Below are 14364 nucleotides of genomic sequence, written 5' to 3'. Positions count from 1 at the left end.
TAGACTGGGGGGGGGGTTGTCCAGATAAAGATCGTGACCCTCCCACTTCGTATAGTTTCTTGCATAGTTCCAAAAAGATCCACTCTTTAACAATTTTGACAAATGTTCGTGTTGGATGCAAGAAAAGAACTTCACGGGTAAGTGAAATGAAGTCACATTCCACAGCTGGATTGAGTTTATGGCCAAAATATATGCCAGAGGGATCCCATTTTTGCTGTGTTGTCATGCCATTATTAATTGTTTCCCTCAAGTTATGAGAAATGTTGATGCTGTTGATGCATTTGCAAAATGTTGTTGTTGTTGTTGTTGTAAAGTTGGATCTATAACATTTATGTAACGTTCTTCTGATGCCAATCGCTTAGTAACGCACCATTGTTTTGTTTGTTGTGCCTGCAGGCGATGATGCAACTGTAATGTATAGAATTTGTTATGTTCTGCTGATAGTTTAGAGACCCCCTTGTCCTCACTGAGTGGTATCAGCCAGTGAACTCTCTGTGGTCATACAATGAAATTGCCTCAGAAGCCAGTCATGTTGTTGTCGTCGTGCTGGCGATGTGCTGCTTTGTTTTACATGCACGTTAGAACCCGACGCCTCCAAAATGTTAGTCGTTTAAAAAAAAAACGACCCTATAATGTCTGTTTTGAATGGATACGTGAGGATGTACTTGCAGACATGAATGCACGCCACCCCGACATGGTGTGCGAGAGACGTAGCAACCCGTTTTGAAACGTGACATGGCGAACGAATTCGGCTTCAAAACAGAAAAGGATAAAAACATTTTATGTTATTGTACTGAATATTTTTGGTCACTTGCGCCAACTAGGATACAATTTGGTTTCCCCTTTCTTTCTTTCTTTCTTTCTCTTTTTTTTTCAAAAAGGGGGGTCCCTATATGAGCAAGAAACCGATTGGTGGATGACGATTTTTTGTTTGCGCCAATAAGATCTCTCGCTGCTCTCTATTTATTGCGAGCAGATTACAGACTGCTCTCTCCTCACCAAGAGCGCTTCATCTGCTCAGTTCTCCGGCATCACGAACCAGAGGATGTATTTCATAGTAGCAACAAAACGGCGAGGCGAAAAGAAACGAGCTGAATGGTCGCTCAATCATATGCGTGTCTTTGTTTAGATGCAATAATCGCAGCGCATGTCGGTATAGGCACTAGAAAAGCCAGCGAAAATAAACTACTGGGAAGGAGGGAATTTCAGCACCGCGGACAGCGCTCGCACGCAGAATACAGGCATTTGGATGCTGGCTGCTCTCAAAGCTTCCCATGCTCTTAGAATGTGAATGAGTTGGATACAGTTCAGCCACGGAAAAGGGCTTCGCGGTCTCGCTTTTCCCGATGTCTGGACACAATAGGATTGGGAAACCAGAGCCATGCACAAGCCACCTGGATGTCACTGTTTGATGTCACGGACTTCAGACTGCGATTTGTCTTTCGCGAATCTTTTTGCGGTCTGGGCTTGCTGTTCATAAGTATCTAGCTGGGAAGCCCTTACCCCAAAAAGCATTTGCGGAAGGCGCATTCACCGATTGATGCTCCATACGCTGCGTGGATTAAATGCTTGCATTATTATTGTTATAATTATTATTACTGTATTTATTTTTTTACAAACACTTTGTTAATTTTTTCCCCAAAAAATATGTCATCACTGTATTGCGGCTCAAATGTAAAGCCGAACTTCTCTCCCACTTACGTCCCCAAAGTATAAGATCCCTCCCTGTCGAGAATTATCTGGCGTCTCCGTTGCCAGAATATTTGCTCTCGTTAATACGATTACAAAAAGTCACCCAAACAAAACCACAGTTCCACCAACGAGCCTCCCAGTTTGCACGTGGGGAAACACAGTGGTCCATTCGGGGAAGAGAGAGAGAGAGAGAGAGAGAGGGGGGCATCTCGTTAATGTGCTATTCACTTAGAAGCCAAACAATGTTGAAATGACCCCACCCTGTTCGCAATAACATATAAGCTGTATAACACTGCCAGACGCAGTTATAGTTCTACACAGGTTTAAAATTAAAATATCAGCCCATTGACAGAGTGCCAGTGTGTGTGTGTGTGTGTGTGTGTGTGTGTGTGTGTGTAAGAGAACACGTCACCGTGGGTGCCCAAAGACAACAAGGTTTCACCCAACCTCCTCGGCTTCATTTCTTTTATTTATTTTCTTTTTATTTCCTTTTACACACCCTCGTTTCTTCCCTCACACGCACACACACACACACACACACACACACAGTATTTTGGAAATATGACACCTCGATGAAATATGACACACCTACGCACACCCAGGATATAACATGTAGACACATTGGGTGATAAAGTTTTTATGCCATGCAGATACAGTCCACTGAGAAATTCTCAGCAACTGAGAAGTGACGTGATCCGTGTCACTACCATCTTCAAGGCAGGTCCCCCAAGTACCTCATAAGTCATTTCCCGTTTTCGGTGACACTCACCTGTCCCCTGGCCTATATGCAGGAGGAAGTGCAAATACAAATGCCCCTATTATAAGCTACAGTATCTGGAAAAGGCTCCAAAGTCCCTTAGTGACGACAACTCTAAATTCCTTCAGGTCAGACTAACATTAATTTCGTCTCAACCGTATGTGTTCCCTCACACATTATTGCATTATAAGAAAGATGCATTGCCTTTGATTATATGGTTATAAAAGTAGAGCAATTAAAAATGACGTGGAGAAGAGGTCCTCCTGAAACTGGTTAAGAAATATTAGAAAACTTTAAGGAGTTTTGCATATCACGTAGCCTAGTTTTTTTTTTCTGATAAGCATAAAGGCCTGAAAAAGTTGTTCGTATACTTAAAGAAAATTAGTTCGACGTTATAGTGAAACTTTACAAAACCCTTATACTAAAAATCCTCTTTGCTGATAGCTAAACTGTAAAGGGCAATAATGTTAGTGTTCGTTTTGAATTTATTAAAGTGATTCGCTTGATGCTCACTCAAAAGAAGCAAGCAGAGACGGAAGGTTGATTTACAGGTGTTAGGATGAAAAAACGCTGATTTTGGTGGCCTAATAAACTTAAATCATTATATCATATTTGACTGCAAGAATCCCTGATTAAATGGGGGTTACAAATATTATAATATTGTATAAACTGCATCAGGAGGAAGCTCCTACGCCATACGTGCATCGTGAAAAGGTTTTCTTTATTTTGCTTAAACAGCATGTTTATTTATGTTCATTTAATCATTTCTACTCGATTCTGCAAAAGGGGCTGAATTCCGAGTGGTCAAAAAAGTGCAATAAACTTTTCTAAACTAATCAATTAAGCCAGCAATTACTGTTAAGTTTTAAAGTTTACAGGCTAGATTGTTTTTATTGACATATGTCTTTTTGTACTGTCTAAACGCTTTTCTGGTGTGCGTCACGTTAGTGAGTGAATCGTATTCTCGTGCTCTGCGTATCCAAACTTTTTTGAAAAGTGCACCAAACGTGTTTTTGCGTGGACAGAATGGCACGATGTAGCTGCAAAAGGCTTTCCTTTCTCTCATTTGTTTTTCGCCCCGTTATCTACTGTTCCCAACTTTTTACAACTCACTGTTCACCAAACATGCCTTCTATATTTTCCAGAAGATGTTAAACTGCTCAGACTTGCGCATTTAAACGATCCCACTGTTATTTATGTACAACTTTGTGTTCTTGCGTTTGTGCACAGGGCAGGACAAAACTTGAGGCATCCATCGTGTCAAGTACGGAGGGAGAAATGAACGGCTCGAAATCGAATCACACAACGTTCCCAAATGGGGTTGCTTGTGACGTCACTGTCTTCGTAAGTTCATTCTTTCCGTCACAGCCCTTTGCGAGAGCGGCCTCTGTTTATGTCATTGTCTGTCATTAAGCGTTTGAAACTGCAGCAGGGACAGGATTTTTTTGTAGATTACTCAGTATTACAAGGTTTTAAGCGTTGAAGGTTTTCTTTGTTATTTTTATCCCTATCAAACTGTTGTATTTAACGGGTTCGGGTCTTAAGTGCTCCGGATGCAGTTTTTACAGTTAAACAGTCTGAAAGTTACTAAAGTGTGGCACCCTATATAGTGTGCATCAGGCAGGGGCGGTTCTATGGGGGGCCAGACAGGGGCCACTTGTGCTTTTAGGGGGCACAATTTTAAAATTCATCTTAACCTACTTTAAGTATTATTCATTCAGTCCTTTTTCACCATCATGTATCACTGCAATCTCTAGAAGTAATCTATAACAATTTCAACTAAAATGAATGTTTCATCATGTTTCATTTATTTGACAAATAATTTTGTATTGTAGTGTCAGGGGCATCATTTTTGAGGGGGCAAGAATGAAGGGGGGGGGGGCTCTCATGCTTGTCATGTGACACACAGCAGCCCCAATACCACTGTACAACTGATATAGGCTTATGTCCCTACTGAAAAAAAAAAAACAATAAAACCATCACAGAAAATGTTTATGGTTTCCACAACAAATAACATTACAAACCATTAACTTTTAACCATTAAGACCTTTAAAAAAAAAAAATTCTGTAGTGTGTTTTGGGACATATTCCATTAGGATTTATTAGTTTTAACAAGCCACCAATAGAAGGCAACCAATTGCCAGTAGAGACCAACAGGGTCCATTACAGTTTCCAGTAAAACCAATACAAGTCCCATTATAACCCGTAAAACCATTACAAATTTTGTAATGGTGTCTATTGTTTTTTGCAGCAGGGGTTTTATTTTTTTTTTTATTTTTATTCAAAATATTTCCAGAATATATCATGAAATATCTCGATTCTCAAATATGTGTAAGTAAATGCATTTTGCACCTTTATAGATTATGTTAGCTGATCTATAATGGGCGATGGGCAAAGTAGCCTAATAGTGTAATCTATTAACTTTGCATAAAAATCCGTCTTTTTACTTAAGTACCAGATATGGGTGACATAAAATATTTTTAATATGACTGACTTTGTATTTAATGTCCCTTGCATTCATAAGCTCAACATAATCGTATGTGATTGGTTATAATGCGCAGTGCTTTAAAAACGTTTGTGTCCAGCCAGCGAACGCAGATTTTTGAATTTAGCAGCTGGTGATGTTTTTCTTTTATATATCTATAGTGTGTGTGTGTGTGTGTGACTTGTATTGGTATTGCTTGTTATGGAAAATACAGCATGTTTTTTTCTGTAGTGAATTCTCTGGTTCATGTTATATATTTATGCTTAATACATCTTAAATATTTATTGCACAATTAGCTAGAAAGCAAATACATTCTCACAAGTATAACTGTACTTGATATGTGCATAAACACATACACACACAGATACATACGCACTGATTTCATATCTGTATGCGTATGTAGATAGTTTTAAAAATAAAGATATTTCGGTGTTTTTTAAGTATACAACAAAAGGCCCTAAAATATTTGGGAGTTTTTGTGTATGTTTCAGCTCTCCTTGCATGCTGATACTTATATTACACAGACTTGTATTGCTTTAGTCTTAAGTGAAATGACCACTGAAGTTATATGAGCATTCAATTTGAGCTACAAAATATAAAAAACGAAGCTATGTATGTTGAAAAAGTGATATATGCATTTGCTCATCAACAGTTTTAGTTTTCTGTGGAGTTAAAGATCTTTGTGTGTGATTTTCAACAGTATTTTAACAGTATTGCTCATTGCAGGTTGGTTTAGAATAATATGCAAGGATTCAAGCATTGTTTTTTAAACTGAAAAAATATAAATGTATCATAAAAATATTTATCACCGACAAAGTAAGGGGCAGTTATTAACACAGGCTGGACAGTATGACAGACTCTAGAAGATCAAATTAGCCAAGCTTTTTGTTTCTGTTTTAAGAATTAATGTCACAGTATTGTCTGATTTGGTCTTTAAACACTATAAACTTTTTAAACCTTCCAGCAGAAATTTCACGACATGACGTTGAGATGCTGACAAACAATCTGAGAAAAAGAGTTTTAATACAGATTTTCAAAAAAGGAATAGTTACAGATTACTGTACTATATAATCATAAATACTATTTTGTACATTTTCTGTATATAAGTCATATTTAACAGAAAATATATTACATTTTTTAGTGAAGCTAGAGATGGATTGCAGCACCGGCTACGATGGGCTATTTTCATTTAACAGTTTATTTAAATTGCAGATTTAAACACTTATCAAAATCAATATTTTTGTTATAATATCTCATATTTATATATATTGTTTTTTTATGCCTGTAGTCTGAGACTTGAGATGCGTTCAGATCTCACCAGCACTAGACGTAGCTACTTTTTTTCTCTCAGAGAGAGACTTTAGTCATGGCTATACTGTATGAGTTTTATATGTCTCTCCCTTTTAAGAGTTTATTCAAACAAACACATTTATTGATAACATAGCTATGGGTTTCTTAATTGATTAACTGGGTGAGCAAAAGACGTCACCCGGTTTTCTCACCCAGTCACTTTTAGCTTATTTAAGATGCACGTCTCCAAGAAAAGGCCCAATTGTTCAATGTTAGATTTAACTTGTGTTTGTTTTTTTAAACAAATAATGTGCAATTTTTATTTATTTATTTTTTTCATTCTCTACTTTATCTAAACGGTATTGAGTTCTTTTTAACACTCACAAATTCATGTTAAACTATTAATAACCACAATCTAAATTAAACTGAAAAGCATCCCAAACAAATAATTGATAACTTCCATTACCTATTAGGATTAAAAATCTGATGTTGCAGTTATTAAATGCATTTTTTGTCACAGAGCACACTGTTTTTTCATGTTGTTCACTGTTTTACCCTTTTTTCTCCTCAGCTCATCCCCTCTGGTCTCTCTCAACGTATTAATCTCATGTTCTTTAATCTCCTCACATTTCATTATGATACACCAAATAACATTTAAAGCCTTTTCACCTTATTCTTCGACTTTCCTCAATTGTTTGCAAAATGACATGATGTCGATTTTAAACTTTAACCGTCATTTTAATCAGTCCACAGGAACAGGATGCCAACATTAACCTGCCGTAATAACAAATAACATGGACTAACAAGAGGAATAAATCTTTCCCTCTTTGCTCACATTCCCTCTATCCATATGGATGAGTCAGGGAAGGTGTGAGGGATGAGTCAGTTCCGGGCGGAATTTTTAGGGAAGGGGAGTGTCTGCTTGTTCCTAAGAGGGTGGTCCCATCATGTGAACATGGCATGACCTCACTGCCGCAGAAATACCCGTTCACGCATTAATGTGCTCTCTACATAACCAGTGCAAAAGCAGATCATATTTGTGTATACATACTCCCAGTTAATTCCAGCTTTTAAATATAATATTTTGGTAAAATACATTATTTAAATGTGAGTCTGAAGTTTTCAGTTACCTAAACATCACTAAATGGCACCAAACAAATGACTTTTCATTAAAAAATAAGCTTACGTCTATTAAAATTCGGCTCTTCTTAAACATATCTCACTATGATGAAACTGCTGTTAGTATTTCACAGCCAATCATACAGATTTGGATATAGTGTATTAAAATAAAACTGTGAAAGTGTGTGTAAGAATTAAGTTTATGAAATATAACCTAAGACTGGAATTTGTACTATGAATGGAGAAAAAATGCTAACTTTACAGTGTTAGAACACATTCATGTACAAACAGGACAATTGAAAATCTAAAATAATAAAATATAATCAAATCAATTAAAACAATACAAAAATAGTAGTTATTAAGTATTAAATGGCAGCACTATTTATTTATTTTTTAAGATCAACAATTTTAGCACAAATAAAGATTGTAGATGCTGTGTGTGTCTAGATGTTTTTTGGGGTTTCTTGGTAATTGTTTGTGTCTTTTATTTGTAGAAAATCTGCTGATGACTGGACATCTATGCAAAAGTGGGATGTGAAGCCGAACTGACTGTGTTCCTCATGGAAGGGGGGTAACGGCTGACAGGAATGGAAGATGTCGGAGGGAAAAGAAGGGGTTTACCAATAAACAAGGTATCAGCCGACACCTATTTAGACCCAAAAACATTTACAGGCAAGCATGGGAGTATCCGGCACTCGAATGAGTTGTAATGCAAAACGCACTTTCTGTCCCATGCCATCTATTCACACCTTAGGCTTTGCTGATGGGTGAAACTCCGTGACCCGCAAATCTTGACTGATCAAATGTGTAACTGAAGAAATAATTTTGCAAACGTGAATCAGTTCCAGAGAATGTTCAAAAATAGTAATTCAGAACACTAAAGTGTGATAAGAAATGATAAGAAAAGAAGCAGAATTCAGTTTTTTTTGAGCATGTGATGTCATAAAATCACCTTTAGAAATGTAAAAATCTTTCTCTTTGTCAAGAAATCAAGCAAAATCTTCAGTGCTCACATTCCGTCGTGTTTTTGCATGCTTGCATCGTCTGCTCCGATTGAAATGTCTTCCAAAAGAGAAATTATCCTTATTACATGTGTTAAAAGAAAAAGAATAAGGTTTTTAATGGTCGCTGATCATGTATATAATGTTAAAAAACAATATAGATGTGACAAGTCAGGTCTGATAGTGACGTGAGGAAAGTACATGCTTCCGACGGCACATAAAAAGATGACAACGTACAGAGGGAAGCACTTATTATATTATTGCAGTCTTGCTGACCAAAATAGATTATATTTATATATATATATGTATATATATATAAAATACTGCTAGTTATTTAAAACAGCTAAACATTTGAAATGTATTAATCAGTTTTGTCAAACTATTAAAACCAGCAATCCAGAAGAGATGTATCAAAAACAGAGGCATTGCACAAAAATGTTGGCTGAACAAATTAGTTACAAATAATACAATATATTTGTTGAAGTGAAAGCAATACATTTTTACCAGTATATCTGTATAAATTTGGTATTTCACAGTTTTTAATGATACATCGACTAAACTGACACTAAACGAGGATTAAAATGCTTAGTATGTATTTTATCTTGACATTTAGCTGTTCTTCTTTAGTAATGCAAAAACCTCCATTAAAAATAAGACAAACAACTTAGTAGAAACTAGTTTTATACTAATCATATGGAAAGTAACAGAAACCAGTGAACTAATCTGCATTGTCACTCAGTTTCACCCTAGACTTTGAGGTAGTATGCACATTTTTAAGCCGTTACATGAGTTTTTAAAAGCTTGTGTGAGTCGTGTGAGTTTTTTTGTTTGTATATGAATGTAGAGCCAGCAGACTGAGCAGACTGACATATAACCACATTAGACGTACAAGCACATAACCTCGGACAGTAGTACTTGATGCACTAGAATATTATATATATATATATAAATTTTTTATAATATATATATATATATACAAATTTTTGCAGTGTATCAGATTTCACCATTATCATTATTCAGATATTCAGACATTATTCAGATTATCATTAGGTTTATATATATATATATATATATAGTAAAGCTAAGTGTCATCATTCTGTTTGATCTGATATTGATACTTACCGTACTATATATTGTACCCCTTAACTAGTATGTACTGAGAGAAGTATGGAGGGTCTCAGGAAACACATTTGACCATAGTGATGTTGTTTTTATGACTGTCATGAGCAGATTTTCATTGAGCAGGCCAGATCTGTGTGTGTGTGTGTGTCCAGTGCCCACATATGTGAGATGTGTTGCTAGTGTCATATGTTTGCATACCCACACAAAATGCACTGGGAATGTGTGTGCAAGTGTCAGAATGCTTTGTGGATTGTGGATGTGTGTGTAAGATGTCTTGTGTGTGTATGTATAAGTCTGTTAGAGAATGTAAAGGCAGATGTGTGTGTGTTTCATCAGTGGGAGATGGAGTGTGTGTGTGTGATTGTGCATCAGCAAGAATGCATAAGAAATGTGTGTGTTTGTGTTAGTTTAATGTGTCTGTGTGTGTAAAACTTTATCTGTTTAAAAGTATGCATACATGTGTGTACAAGTTGCGGTGTGTGTATGCAAATATACCATGGTAAAGTGATGTGTGCACCAAAATGAGCGCAAAAGGAATGTGTGTGTGTGTAAGTATTAACGAATGCATTATTTTAATACATTTACGTGTGTAGCAAATATCTTGTGCACATTTATGCATATATATTGTGTAAATCTTCAAGAATATGACAGATAAAGCGAGTGTGTGTGAGTCTGTGTGTGTATTAATGTGAATGCATGGTTATGTGTATGTGTCAGAATGCTTTGTATTATTATTTTAAGGTGAGTGTGTGCTTATACGTTCGAATTCATGCACAGATATGTATGTATAGGTGAGCGCGTGTGTGTGTGTGTGTGTTAGATAACGAGTGTAGCATGTTCATTTTGGCCATACAGACGGTCGGTGTGTGTGTGTGTGTGTGTGTAAAGTTGTGTACAAACAAAAATTGCTTGTGAGTGTATATCAGAAAGCTTTGTATCATTATTGCAAGTCCTCTATGTGTGTGTGCAAAATGTTTTGTGTGAATAAGAATGTACATATGAGTGTGTGTGTTTTTTTCAATTGTACTGACAATATAAGTGTTTGTGCTTATTTACGTACCTAGAAGAGCGCACATGGATGTGTGTGTTTGTGTTGTAAGGCTTTATGTGATTGTTTCGAGGCCCTAAAACCGCTTGTGCGTGAATGCATGCATATATGAGTGTGTAAATGCGAGTGTGTGTGTAAATATGCACAGAATGCTTGTGTATGATTGTTTGCGCACATGTAGAGAGCTGGATGTGTGTGTATGTTAGTGAGCACATGGCCGAGAGGTTGTGAAACATATGCGTGAGCTTTGAGAAAGAGACGGCAGGCCAGATGAGCCGAAGACATGCAGTTATAAAGTACAGTATAATTTAGTTACATTTATATTTATTACATTTTATATTTCAAATGCAATTTGTACAGTTTTGTAAATATATTTGACGCACATCTTATATTTAAGTGTTTAGTAAGCAAACATGCGTACTTTACAAGTAAATTTGCTACATGTAAGCTTCTTTTATTAAATAAAATGACGCTGAATAATTTTAAACATTGTAATTTTAATCTAAAATACAGATTTACTTTACTTTAGTAGTTCACAGCTGTTTTGCTTCAAAATATATTAATTTTAACAAATTATGTATTGTAGATGTTTAAGAAAGGAACTAACATAGACTTTTAAATCACTGGCATTTGTACAGATGTGATTAAAATGAAAAGGCTGTTTGAAATCTAATAAAATCTATGAGATGAACAAGGATGAAAGTGGACATGATACATTTGGATGTGCATGAAGAAATATGACATTTGACTGTATTTGCATCTGTGGTGCATGTGTATGTGTGTACAGAAGCATGTGTGACAATGTTTGTGAGCAGAAAAAAATATACAGTATATTGTTAAAGAAAAAACCATAAACAAATATTTATATTGCTGTAAACGATCCTAAATCACTACTGATGGATAAAATCATAAATCTTCATCTGTTTTTGCATGCTTTCTCTTTCAAACCCCGTCTAGCGTGGCAAAGGCCTCAGCCGTGAGAATACCGTGGTGAAGTCCTAGGGTTAATCATCTGATCCACAACATTCACATGTCAGAGGGAAAAATTAAAAGGTACGTGGCATTTTTTCAGTGTCTGTATTTTTTTTTTCTTTGCCAGGTAATGTGACCTGCATCAAGCTGACAGTATAGCCTATGAATGTGCCTATATATATGTTATAGAGAAAAATAATAATTTTCAGTTTATAAATGTACTATAAACTGTTGGATAAAATATTATATTTTATGAACGAGCAGTAGTTGTGATAAAAACTTGAAATATGTGTTTTTAAAATGTATTTTAGTGCAATATAATGCCATCAATGTTTTTTTTTAGATGATACATAAATGATGCATGATTGAGAGGATATTACCTTAATAAACACTAAAACATGCTTTATTTTTTCCCCCAATAGGATGAAAATCTGGGAAAACTTTACCTTGTATCCTGCACACAAGATCAATGTCAAACCAACGTCTGTTAGACTGCTTTACACCTGTAAATGGATATTCAGCAAGTTGATAACTTTGTATGAACAACATAACACCGTCAGGTATTTGCAATATTTGTCTGTAAACTACTTGGGGTTTAATAAATGAGCTTAACTTGCTTACGTTGTCACGTGCAGACGTCTGTAACGTCTGAGACGCATGAGCTGTGAGACGTAAGGGAATATGAAAATGATGTAGTACGTATTTAAGCTTTAAAAAAATAAATATAAAAACCATGTATAGATACATTTGTAGTAACTATTCACCTGAATGAGAGAAACTGTGTAGAGACGAGATGCACACGAGCGTTTGTGTTGAGTTGTGTTGTTATCTCAAAGACGTGAGGGCAAACGCAGTCTGATTTAATCGTATTTGTTCTAATTAAATAATAGCCTATATGTAGCTTGAAATGGATTTGTTGTGACTGTGATAATAAGAACGTGTGCGTAGCGAACGTAGGAAACGACTGCGTCTGTCGACGTGTGTGAAAATTACAGACGCGAGTTTTTTAGCTTGCGGTGCTTTATAATTGTGAGGGTTACATATTTGTGAGATCCTAATAGTTTGTTTAAAATGTTGTATGAAGCTGTAGATAGTTGAACGGAGAGTTTTAGCTGCCAGGCGCTCGCTGTCCTCTGCATGTGCTGCTGCTGACGTATCACTCACACGGCCTGCTGAGCTTAGAACTAAAGATGATGCTGTTTTTATACGTTCTTTCGCGAGATATGTTTATTATATTGTATACATGTAATTAGGTTTTATAACTAGTGTTTAGGGAGCATTTTGAGCACAGTAAATGTGAAGTATGAGTTGTTGGAATTACCAAAGGGTCAAAGGGGGCTGGGTAGTGCAGAAAGGGGGAGAGATAAATATGTTTAAATTAAATAATAAAGATTATAGGCGTCGAGTTATTCTTAAGATGTCTGTGGTAGATCAGTGAGCGTCGAGGACTGAAAGCTGGAATGTATAATGTGTTACGTGAGAGGAAACGTGTGTGTGTGTGTGTGTGTGTGTGTGTGTGAGAGAGAGAGAGAGAGAGAGAGAGAGAGAGTGTCTGATCTCGAAAATGTTATGTTTTAAGGTTTGTCTAAGTAAAGGATAATTAAGTAAAATATCTACATTTCGCATCAGTTATTAAAGTATTATTTTGTAGTATAATAATACAAAAAAATAACACTGTTAGTGCACTGTGTTTGATTATTTGTGCCTTACGTGTCTTTTCTTTTTATTGCTTTATAAGTATAATATTTTTATGCTTTGCTGTTATTGTTTATCATATAACCCTATGTGCTTAACATTTGAGCTGAATTGAGTAAAATGAGTAACGTGTGGTTGCTGCAGTGTGCACAGCGTAAGGACATAACGTGTGAGTTCTGCACTTCTGTGTCATTCTGTATAGTGCACTGAGAAAAACATGCTGCATTAACTATTCGACCCTGAGTAATTGTTTAGCTATTTTATTACATGAAACAAGCTGTACATGTGGTGTGAGAAATATATGGTGTGATTTCGTTGCAAAATCTAAAAGCTGGAAGTTTGTCGTTCACGTGACAAAGTTATGAATCACGTAGCCTATGTTGTAATCAAACTGCTTGCTTTCTGTATTCCCTATCCCATTTTAGAGAAAATTAAATGTTTGTTTTTATTTTAGAGTCTGCTTGCTTATTTGTCTGTTTTAAGTGTGGGGAAATCTGGAAAATTCACACTATTTTGTGACATATTGAAAACGTTTTGTGTGTTAAGAGCCTTTCGGATACAAAAAAAGACAAAAAGTAGCATGAGGGGGCAATATATAGAGAAAAAGGCTTCCACGGTGAGAGTATCTTACAATTAAAAATACAGACATTAAAATGTTTTTTCATGACGACTCCAATGCTTTTTTTCTACTAAACAGTGTGTGGTTTACATGTTGCATGTGTTACTTGAATTGTTCACGTGTCGGGGGCTTATATTTTAGGTTAAGTTTCGGGTCGTGAGTGAAGCGAATGGTGACAGTGGACATGGATGTGTTAGAGTGATCCAGTATGTGTGCTAGTCTGACTGAATGTCAAGCTGACAAGCTAGGCACGAGCCAAGAGCAAAACATCCGACTGACGCGAGTTTCGACGCTTACAACACTCGCGTATCGCTTTCATACCTACATGCATGTGTAAGTCGATTAAAAATGTGTTTCACAACCGTTTACGCTTTATTTTCACATGTTGCTCAGCTGCATATCTACTACGTGCCTATGTGTTTACATAACCATCCTCTCTTCCGCGTTATTTGCGCCGTGAGTTCTCGCGATATTTCGGCACAGCGCTGTGTGGTAATTGTAGTTCCATGTGGAGGATGTTCACCGTTTGAATGAATAGAAATAATAAGCTTGTCTACATTATAA

At 36.2% G+C, this 14364-nt stretch overlaps 1 long non-coding RNA gene across 1 annotated transcript in view; it reads left to right on the top strand.

Moving 5' to 3' along the window:
- Window positions 1-13013, top strand: part of LOC107753603 (uncharacterized) — a 14886-nt gene extending 1873 nt beyond the window's left edge. Inside the window, exons 2-5 of the long non-coding RNA XR_001641483.1 lie at window positions 3680-3793; window positions 7838-7975; window positions 11472-11567; window positions 11909-13013. This is a non-coding gene — a long non-coding RNA (uncharacterized LOC107753603). The remainder of the gene's footprint in view (window positions 1-3679; window positions 3794-7837; window positions 7976-11471; window positions 11568-11908) is intronic.
- Window positions 13014-14364: the final 1351 nt, after the last annotated feature.

Source organism: Sinocyclocheilus rhinocerous, unplaced genomic scaffold, assembly GCF_001515625.1.
Source record: "Sinocyclocheilus rhinocerous isolate Xijiao unplaced genomic scaffold, SAMN03320098_v1.1 scaffold200, whole genome shotgun sequence".
Classification (NCBI taxonomy): domain Eukaryota; kingdom Metazoa; phylum Chordata; class Actinopteri; order Cypriniformes; family Cyprinidae; genus Sinocyclocheilus; species Sinocyclocheilus rhinocerous.
The sequence above is the reverse complement of the archived record's forward strand: the minus strand, read 5'-3'. Positions and strand labels throughout refer to the sequence as shown.